This window comes from Ruditapes philippinarum, unplaced genomic scaffold (assembly GCF_026571515.1).
Source record: "Ruditapes philippinarum isolate M1 unplaced genomic scaffold, ASM2657151v2 ctg7417_1_1_1_1, whole genome shotgun sequence".
NCBI classification, from domain to species: domain Eukaryota; kingdom Metazoa; phylum Mollusca; class Bivalvia; order Venerida; family Veneridae; genus Ruditapes; species Ruditapes philippinarum.
Window position 1 is genome coordinate 33,560 of NW_026854031.1, and position 11,988 is coordinate 45,547.

Sequence of the window (11,988 nt, forward strand, 5' to 3'; positions counted from 1 at the left end):
TTATAAATAAGTTTTGTTTTTCAATTTTACTGGTATGAAAACAATATTTACTTCTCGATTACATGATATAAATTGTTAGTATAGTCCATAGATAAAATGTAAATGTTAACTTTTCTAGAATAATCGTTTTTACAAATGTATGATACAGGACATAATGAAATAATGAAGAAATGCTTCACACTTGAATCGCAACCATCAAAATTAATAATAATAAACTTGGTTTATTAGATCATTGTTAATTTTATATTCAATAAAATGAAGAGATTATAATAATGGGGATGTCGTATCTTGTATCTGTATTGGGTTTTCAACTTTTCACATTGATTAATGTTAGTGTAGGAATAAACCTCAATTCAGTTTCTACATTTAAAGATAAGAACTTTTTTAACATGTCACAAATGAGCTGTTATTTGTCCGAACATTTCACAAATGTCATATGATGATTGCTGTGTATAATATGTAGGCATCTTTCTGTAAATCTTAGGCGGAGAGGAAAAAAAAATTCTCAGAAAGAAAGGTAATCAGGATTATCAGGATTTTATTGTTTACTGGCACTCTTTTTCATCTTGCCTACATCATTTATCTTTATATTTGGATAAAATTCCTGTTAATTGTGTCCCCACTTTGGGGGGAGGGGCATTTAGATTTACCCTTGTCAGTCCATCCGTCCGAATTTCATTTCCGCGCTAGTTCTCTGCAACTACTGGCTGGAATTCAAAGAAACTTTATGCGCATATTGTTGCTTTCTTCCGGTCAGTTTTTTAAACTCAGACTTATGGCCCTTGATTAGTTATGCAGTATGCATATAGAGCAATAATCGTTTCCATGCTACTTCTCTGCAACCACTGGCTTAAGTTCAACAAAACTTTATGGGAACCTTCAATACCAAGAGGAGATTCGCATATTGTCGCCTTGTTCTGGTCAGACCTTTCAATACAGAGTTATGGCCCTAGATTAGTTATGCAGTATGCATATAGAGCAATAATTGTTTCCGTACTATTTTTCTGCAAGTACTGGCTGGAATTCAAGGAAACTTTATTGGAACCATCAATATCAAGAGGAGATGTGCATATAATTGCCTTGTTCTGGTCAGGCCCTTTAACACAGAGTTATAGCCCTTGATTAGTTATGCAGTATGCATATAAGGCAATAATCATTTCCTCGCTATTTCTCGGCAAGTACTTGCTGGAATTCAATGAAACTTTATTAGAACAATCAATACCAAGGGGGGATGCGCATATCATTTCTTTGTTATAGTCAGACCCTTTAAGACAGAGTTATATGGCCCTTGATTAGTTGTGCAGTATGCATATAGAGCAAAATTGCTATTTCTTTTCAACTTCAGGATTGATTTTAACACTTTATGGGAACCATCAGTACAAAAAGGAAATTTGCTTGCCATGATAAATTTATGTTAATAAAGCCTTATGTCTCCAGTTGCTGCATGAGTAATAAACAGTACTCCGCAGGGGATATAAATTCAACGAATTTGCTTGTTTTTGCTGAAACTGGCTAGAAATTTGTTATTTATGAATGAATTGTCTTTATGTTTAAATATAACATCCTTTAGGACAAGACCTTATGAAGATCAAGCTAACTGACATTAAATGACATTGAATTTTCATTGTTTGTTTTTTTGCTATGATTGGTGGTAAAGCATTGTTATTAGTTTATGGAAATCAGTATTACCTAGACAAACATGGCATACAAATGCAAAATTACACTGTGTTTGGGCGTATGCCTGCGTGTGTGTGAAGTTTCATATCTCCGACAGTTTATAATAAAAGTAAAATATATTTATGAAAACATCACTATATACATGATTCATTGAAAACATCTTGTGTGGAAATTCTGATAGCGAGTCAGAAACATTTATGCATGTAGACAGTGATGGAGTTATTGAGATAAATTACGTGTTAAGTAGTTCTCTGATGAAGATGAACAATAATAACAATGTTGAAAATAATGTGTATCCAGTGTACCATATTCAGAATAAAAATATTAACTTTGAATAAAAGAAGCTTCAATAACTATTATAACAAACAAAAAGGACAAGATAACAACAATCCTATAAATTATTTACAAATACAGCTCGTACTTGTACTATTACCCAACTATATTGTGATGAATTTCCTGGACTGTAAAGTTATTCGTGTGAACTATCCAATAATAACACTTAATTACATCATGGCAATTTAATTGAACATTACCCGAAAGCGCAGAGGAAGAACATTTTAACATTTACATAAAATTATTACATTAAAGTGTGATGCATTCAAGGACGTTTTCTGTAGTTTTCATATTGGCATATAGGCAAAATTATTATGTTATCATATTCTAACAACATGCCAAGTTTAAAGAAATTCTATTTTGCCTATATGTCTATATGTAAACTCCCAAAAACGTCCTTAACTTAATAGATGTGGTTGTAGACAACTAATTGCTCTCTTGAATCTAAGGTTCTATCTGGTTATATTTCCTCAGGCCAGCCTGGTCACAACTCCTCAGGCCAGAGAGACGGGTCAACATTTGTTTCAATGGATCAACGTTAGTTACAGATGAAGACATCAAGGGATGAAACCACTAATGGGCATTATCTAATTAACATATCGATGGTCTCACTATCAAATTCCAGACCTACATTTTTAGCTCACCTTGCACAAAGTGCAGGTGAGCTATTAGGATGGCCAACCAAATGGCGTCCGTCGTCTGTCGTCCGTCCACATTTTAAATATTCTAAGGACATCTTCTATGATACCGCAAGGCCAATGTTAATGAAACTTGGCAGGAATACTCTTTGTATGAAGCTCTATCAAGATTGTTCAAAGAATTCCATTTCATGCAGAACTCTGGTTGCCATGGCAACCGAAAGAAAAATCTTTAAATATCTTCTTTTAAAGAACCGTAAGAGCTAGAGCTTAGATATTTGGCATGAAACATCTTCTAATGAGTGTCTAACAAGTTTGTTCAAATAAAAGCCCTAGGGTCAAAATTGGCCCCGCCCCAGGGGGTCATAGATTTTCCCTATATGCATATAGTAAAAACTTAAAAAATCTTCTTTTAAAGAACCCAAAGAACTAGAGCTAAGATATTTAGCATGAAACATCTTCTAATGAGTGTCTACCAAGTTTGTTCAAATAAAAGCCCTGGGGTCAAAATTGGCCCCGCCCCAGGGGGTCATTGATTTTCCCTATATGCATATAGTAAAAACTTAAAAAATCTTCTTTTAAAGAACTCAAAGAGCTAGAGCTAAGATATTTAGCATGAAACATGTTCTAATGGGTGTCTACCAAGTATGTTCAAATAAAAGCCCTGGGGTCAAAACTGGCCCTGCCCCGGGGGTCATTGATTTTCCTTATATGTGTATAGCAAAAACTTAAAAATCTTCTTTGAAAAAACCCAAATAGCTTGAGTTTAGATATTATACATGAAACATCTTTAAGTAAATATCTACAAAGTTTGTTCAAATAAAAGCCCGGGGGTCAAAACTGGCCCTGCCCCAGGGGTGTCATTGTTTTTAACTATATGTGTATAGTAAAAACTTAAAAATCTTTTAAAAAACCCAATGAGCTAGAACTTAGATGTTTAGCATGAAACATCTTCTTATGGGTGTCTACCAAGTCTGTTCAAATAAAAGCCCTTGGTAAAAATTGGCCCGGGGGGGGGGGGGGCTATATAGAGGTGAGCGACCTCATGGCCCTCTTGTTTAACTCCCCTGAGCACAGAGTGCTCAGTGAGCTTTTTGTGATGACAATTTGTCCGGCGTCCATTGGTCCATTGTGCGCCCGTCATCAACTTTTATTAAACAACTTTTTTAAAGGAACCGCTCGGCCAAATTTGATGAAATTTTCCTGGGAGGTTCCTAGTATGAAGCTCTACTTAAATTGTTCAAATGGTTCTGCTAAATTGAACATCTAGGTCAGGAGGGCTAAAAATAGATTTTTGAAATGAAATCTTTAAAAATCTCTGAAAATGCAAGGCCTAGAGCTTAGATATTTTTTATGGAGCATCATCTCGTGAATCTCTACATAAATTGTTTAAATTATAGCCCTGGGATCAAAATTTGCCTTGTCCCAGGGGGTCATTGATTTTCCTTATATGTTAATATTAAAAACTTAAAAAATCTTCTCCTCTGAAAGTGCAAGGCCTAGAGCTTAGATATTTTGTGTGTAACACCATCTAATAAAACTACAAAAATTGTTAAAATTATAGCCCTGGGGTAAAATTTGGCCTTGCCCGGGGGTCTTTGATTTTCATTATGTACATATTGTAAACATATATCAGGATGGAAAAAATAAATACAATTCTTATACAGTTTTCTGAGTTTATAAGTTTTTCGGCATCAACAGTGTTAAAAATATTGGATTTAAATACATACAAACTTATTACCACATAATGTTTTGTTATACCGGTTCGATGCGCGCCCCTTTTTGGAGATATATGCTAGAGGACTGATAAAATGAAAATCCAAGATTTAAATTTTGAAAAACATAAGTGCTTTATTCTGTGACAGTCAAGATGGAATATGACTTCACAGAATTTCTGACCAGTATATATACATTCAAGAAAGTGAAGCAAATTAAATCGTAAAGGAAGATATTGACACATTTAAAAAGGGAAAGGAAATAAAACAATCACATATTCAATAGATATGTGATGGCAGATCTCATAATTATTCCCTAAGGGCCTAAAATCCCAGATCATATAAACCCTTTATTTTACCTTTAAGCAGGATATATTAATTTTGCGTTTTAATCTGTAGATTTAATCTTAGTTATAATTTAAGCTTGACACATTTAATGTGAAATGTAACAATAGTTGAAATAAAAATAATCACGTACACAATTAAATGAATAAGAAAAAAACTTAAGTAAGAAAGAGAAGATAAATTATACATTAAAGTATATGTGCATTAACTGTTTAAGACTTACAAAACAAACAAAAAATACAAGATAAATTTAGATTATAACAGTTTCTCTGGTTAGTTTTGAATTACAAATTGTTAAGCACTGGATTGATTGATGATTTTAAAGATTATCAAGCAAATTTTCACAGCCTACATGGTAATGATAATCTTGAGCGATACATAGCTGCAGTTACTAAGCCTTTTCACAAAAAACACTGCCAAAAGACAACTTTTGACCCTAACACATGTAACATATATAGAATTCTGGGAAGGAAATTTGATAGCTACCCTGAAGTTTAATCGAGTAAATTGTACTAAAAGTGACTTCAGTATATAGAAATAACCACATCTAAATAAATAAATGATTATTATGTCTCCCAAAATTTTTGGGAGGCATATTGTTTTTGCTTTTGCCGTCTGTCTGTACGAACCCAGAGGTACTTGTGTGACTTGGAGAACAATGGGTAACCGTAAATTCTCTTTGATCCTAATAATTGTGTGTCTTTTTATATGCCCAAAAGAATTTTGGGCATATTATGTTATACCCCCTGGCGTCCGTTCGTCTGTCTGTCCGTCTGTTAGCAATTTGGTTTCAGGAGCATAACTTAAGTTCCATTTGGCCCATAATATTCAAACTTCATAGGATGATTGTCCATATTGAGTAGAAGACCCCTATTGATTTTGGGGTCACAAGGTCAAGGTCACTATGACCTTAAAACTGGAAACAGTTTCCGGAGCATAATTTAAGTCCCATTTCCTATTGATTTTGGGGTCACAAGGTCAAGGTCACTATCACCTTAAAACTGAAAACAGTTTCCGGAGCATAACTTAAGTCCCATTTGTCCCACAGTGTTCAAACTTCATAGGATGATTGTCCATATTGGGTAGAAGACCCCTATTGATTTCAGGGTCACAAGGTCAAAGGTCAAGGTCACTATGACCTTAAAACTGAAAACAGTTTCCGGAGCATAACTTAAGTCCCATTTAGCCCACAGTGTTCAATCTTCATAGGATAATTGTCCATATTGGGTAGAAAACCCCTATTGATTTTGGGGTCACAAGGTCAAAGTCAGTATTACCTTAATTAAAACTGAAAAGAGTTTCTGGAGCATAACTTAATTTCCATTTGGCCCACAGTGTTCAATCTTCATAGGATTATTGTCTATATTGGGTAGAAGACCCCTATTGTTTTGAGGTCACAAGGTCAAGGTCACTATACTTTAAAACTGAAAACAGTTTCCGGAGCATAACTTTAGTTCCATTTGACCCACAGTGTTCAAACGTCATAGGATAATTGTCTATATTTGGCAGAAGACCGCTCTTGATTTTGGGGTCACAAGGTCAAAGGTCAAGGTCACTATTACTTTGAAATTGAAAACAGTTTCTTGAGCATAACTTAAGTTCCATTCGGCCTACAATATTCAAATTTCATAGGATGATTGTCCATATTAGGTAGAAGACCCCAATTGATTTTGGGATCACAAGGTCAAAGTCACTATTACCTTTAAACTGAAAACAGTTTCCGGGGCATAACTTAAGTTCCAGTTGGACCACAATATTCAAACTTCATAGGAGGATTGTTATTTGAAGAAGGTAATACTTTATTTATTTCCAATGTCTTACAAATGCTTCATCTTTACTAAAAAAGAAAAATCACTTTCGGGCATATAATGCTCCGCTTAGCGGTGCTCTTGTTTTAAGCCTTGTGTGACTAAAACTGTGTGACACTCTAGCGGTCACATTTTTGCATCAATCATCATCAAACTTGGTCAGGATGATTATCTAGTTGATAGCTCGGATGAGTTCGAACATGAGTCATCTCGGATGAGAAACTAGGTCACCTGAGCTAAAAATAGAAAAACCTTGTTAACACTCTAGAGGTCACATTTTTGCCTCAATCATCATCAAACTTGGTCAGGATGTTTGTCTAGGTGATAGCTCGGATGAGTTCGAACATGGGTCATCTTGGATGAAAAAGTAGGTCACCTGAGCTAAAAATAGAAAAACCTTGTTAGCACTCTAGCGGTCACATTTTTGCATCAATCATCATCAAACTTGGTCAGGATGCTTATCTAGTTGATAACTCGGATGAGTTCAAACATGGGTCATCTCGGATGAAAAAGTAGGTCACCGGAGCTAAAAATAGAAAAACCTTGTTAACACTCTAGCGGTCACATTTTTGCATTAATCATCATCAAACTTGGTCAAGATGCTTGTCTAGGTGATAGTTCGGATGAGTTCGAACATGGGTCATCTCGAATGAAAAAGGAATTACGGACAGGGCGGACCGTGAGACATGGCGGACCGTACCAGGGCGGACCGTGACTCGAGACTAGGTGGACCGTATTTTTGGACAGGGCGGACCCTCATTCGAGACGAGGCGGACCGTGATTTAAAAAAAGTATTTATATGTGGACTAATGTAATTATTGATGTTTTTGTTCTTCGTATTGATATTTCAATTCAAATATTCAATTAAAAATATAAAATACAGTAAGTTTTAAAAGTTCTTTGATGTGTCTTATTGTTTAATAAATTCTATTTCAGTGTTCATTTTATTTCATGTGTCTGTGCTTATTATGTAAATTTTAATAAGATAGTTTTGTTTTTCAAATATGTCACTTCATTATTTTGTTATTGTGTTGAATTGCAAATAATTTTAATGTGATGTTATTCGTTATCATTGTTATTTCGTGTATTGTACAACAAAATATGTTTTTTTATGTGTCTAATTGTTTAATAAAGTTTATCAATTTTAGCAGCGTTAGCGCCTTATACAAACCAGTCGGGCATACTTCCTGATCGGGAAACAAGGGGATTCCCCTTCAAGGCTTCCTGATCAGGCAGTAAACGTCAAAATTCTTCCCGATCGGGAAGTTTTTTGGCCTATTTTTACGTAGTTCAGGAAAAATGGCCGCTGCATAATAGTTTTCAACCCACTTCAATATGAACATCACATTTAAGTGCAGAAAAGATACATCTAAAATCCTACCGAGTCATTTTCTTTTAAAATGTCTAAAACTAAAATTATCTGAAAGTGAATTTGAGTGAAGTTTTACGATTTTACTAAGAAGTAGCGGCTTCCCGTTTTGGAAACACTGTTTCCTGATCAGGCATCTAGCATAATATTCACCATTAAATGTTTTCCGTTTGGGAAGTTTTCTTCTTTAAGTTAGCGCGTTCTATTCTGGAATTATTGCTTGGGACAACACCAACAAATAAAGTTATCTGTGCAACAAATCAACATGTGAGTCATGGTGTGAATGTTTTGAAGTCTGAAGTGTCTAGCAGTTCAGATACAAATGATAGCATCATAGGTGGTATCTTCTTAAAATTGTAAAAATGAATATTTGAATATATTCGAATATGGAAAAATGAATATTCGAACATCAATGTAAGTTCTTATTCGTTCCCGGCGGCCCTAGTTATTTTTATTATGCCCCACTTCGAAGAAGAGCGGGTATATTGATTTGCTAATGTCCACACAATATCTGTATGGCTATAAATTGCATGTATACAATTTTATGTTGAAAAAAAAAAAATGTTATGTTATGTTAATGTTGGTCGGCCAGTCCATTGGTAGACCTCAGTTATTATCTTAAAAACTATTAATCACAGAGTCTTCATATTTTACATACTATTGGTCATAACTATAGTAGATGAAACCTATTGATTTCAGGGTCACTTTGTCAAAGGTCAAGGTCACAGGGACCCTAAATGTCAGAATGGTTTCCGCTCATTATCTTGATAACTATTTCTCACAAAGTCTTAATATTTCCAAATTAATTAGTCATATGTAGTAGATGACACCTATGATTTTGTGCTCACTAGTTCAAAGGTCAAGGTCACAGGGGCCTTAAATGTCGGAATGGTTTAAGCTCATTATCTTTAAAACTATCTATCACTAAGTCATTATATTTCACATATTGATTGGTCGTAAGTAGTAGATGACCCTATCAATTTTTGGGTCTTTAGGTCAATGGTCAAGGTCACAGGGACCTTAAGTATTTTTGTTTATCCGTCGTTAGACCACATTGTTTCTGCTGATTATCTTAAAAGCTGTTTATCAAAAAGGCTTTATATTTCATATATTGATTGGTCATAACTATTAGATAACATATATTTATTTTGGGGTAACTAGCTTAAAGGTCAAAGTTGCAGGTGTTTTAAATTTCGGAATCGTTTCCGCTCATTATCTTGAAAACTATTTATTAGAAAGTCTTTATATTTCACATATTGATTGGTCATAACTAGAAGATGACCCTTTTTGATTTTGGAGTCACTAGGTCAGAGGTCAAGGTCACAGTGACTTGAATGTCAAAATAGTATCCGCACAATATCTTGAAAAGTATTTTTCACAAAGTTTTCCTATTTCATGTGTTGATAAGTCATATGTGGTAAATGACCCTTATTGATTTTGGGGTCACCAGTTTAAAGGTAACAGGGTCCTTAAATGTCAGAATGGTTTGCGTTCATTATTTTGAAAACTATTAACCATTATTTGAGAACTATTTATCACTAAATCTTTTATATTCCACTTATTGATTGGTTATAATTAGTAGATGACCCCTGTCGATTTTGAGATCTTTAGGTCATAGGTCACAAGGAAGTTAAATGTCAGAATGGTTTCTACTCATTATCTTCAAAACTACCCGTTATCAAGTTTTTGTGTTTCACATTTTAATTGTTCTTAACTAGTAGAGGGCCCCTGTTGATTTTGAGGTCACTAGGTCAGAGGACAAGGTTACAATAACCTTGAATGTTCAAAGTAGATGCTCATAGTTACATTTACATGATAGTATATAATTTATTCCAGCTATTCTCCATTTTGTTTAACTTACTAATGATAGATTTCATTCAATTTCAGCTAGAAAGGGGAGGGGGCATATATGTCATTATGATATTTCTTGTTTCATTTAGTTATTTTATCTTATATTTTATTCATTTTTTAAAATTAAAGTGGCTTAAAGGGTATGTTCTATATCTTACGAAATATTTAAATATTTATTAACAGCAAAATTATGCTGGTTCCATTATTATATGGTTGACTCCTGAAAAAGTAATGTAACATAGAATATCACTGTTATTAAATACAAATGAATCTTGTAAGTAAACAGGAACACAATACTGTTTTGCTATATTAGCCATTCGCGTTTAAGGCAATAAATTACCATATTTATTTCACACAATAATTTTGGAAGTATACTTTTTTTAAATTTTAACAATAATTTTTGCATCAGATATATAGCTTTATACACTTAAGTTTCCGAAATATGACACAGTCACTACAAACACATGTAGTTCACTACAAACACATGTAGTATGCAAACACGTCTTGAGCTATAGCCAAAAAAAATTATGTGAGCTCTAGTCAACATTTGAATTATTTGAGCTGCCTGGTAATTGTTTTAAGAAATAACACTCTATGCAATATTGTTCAACATGTGCTTTACAATCTTAACAGTATGAAACTTTTGTATTGTAATGATGATTTTTGTACTGTCCGTCAAGTATAGCTAATGTTTTGATAGGTATTATTACGCCCTAAACAAGAACATAAGTTTCGCCAGATATATTCTACTCGTCATGATTGAATTATGTGCCACATGTCTTTAAAAACTGACCAGGCTTGGCAATTTCTAATCATCAAGGCCAGGAACTACAACAAATATAAGGTACTTCCAGATTGGGAAGCAATGTATCTTAAACTTTTAATGATGAATATTTTGCTAGATGCCTGATCAGGAAGCAATGTTCCCAAAACGGGAAGTGGCTAGTTTTTGGTAAAATCTAAAAGCTTTACTTAAGTTCACTTTCAGATTATTTTAATTGTAAACATTTAAAAAGAAAATGACTCGGTAGGATTTTAGATGTATCTTTACTGAACTAAAATGTAATATTCATATTGAAGTGGATTGAAAATTGTTATGCACCGGCCATTTTTCTTAAACTACATAAAAAAGGCCTAAAAAACTTCCCGATCGGGAAAGATTTTGACGTTTGTTGCCTGATCGGGAAACCTTGAGGGGAAATCCCCTTGTTTCCCGATCAGGAAGTATGCCCGACTGCAAACAATAACATTGTTATATCCCGATAATTGGTCAATTATCACTTGCGTAAGTCGACGCAGTTACAAATAATTTCTTGAGAAATTTTTTTTAAACTACTCTAATATACTGAAACAAAAAAGAAACTTTCTCCAAGTTTGAATGTAGATATGTTAGTACAGTTTTTCAATCCTTTTGAAACTCGATTTTTACGTTGAATAAACATTTCGGGCTTTTATACGGGGATTAGCTGACCGATTTTGCAAACAAAACGAGTTTTACGAGCTACTACATAATTATATACAAGTGTGTACATCTATGTGGTACCCTTGACAACTGGCACATGATACTTTGCGAAAGTTTCTTTTTTTGGTTCAGTATATATATGTTTCATATGTTACATAGAAAGGTTTAGATTGAAATATTATAAAGAATACCCAAATCATCCACAATTAAATACTTTCGTCTCGAGTGACATCGTCCATTCAGCAAATTAATATTCAATTACACATGAACTTTTAAAATTTATTTTATATATGCATTGAAATATTAAAACGAAGAACAAAAACATCAATAATTTAATACTTTTATTACATTAGTCCACATATAAATACTTTTTTAAATTACGGTCGGCCTCGTCTCGAGTGACGGTCCGCCCTGTCCCAATATATAGTCCGCCTAGTCTCACGGTCCGCCCTGTCCTGCAGGCGTCCCCAGACATAATATTTAAGCCAGATAACATCAATAATTAAAGGTCGTTTGTGCATTTTGGATCTGAAGCATAATCATATAAGGTCGTAACTGCAGTCTTACAGATACAATAAGGCCCTATCTGGCAGATACGTCCTTTTAATATTGAGGCAGTTTATTTCATGTTACTGTGAACATGGGGCGTAAATGGTAGATACGACCTTTTTATAGAACGTATATAGAAACTTCAAATATAAATAAACCTATAACATGCAGTACGCATATAATGAATTTTGGCCGGCAAAAAAGTCTTGTCATCCTCGAAAACGGAAATTGGAGAGACCAC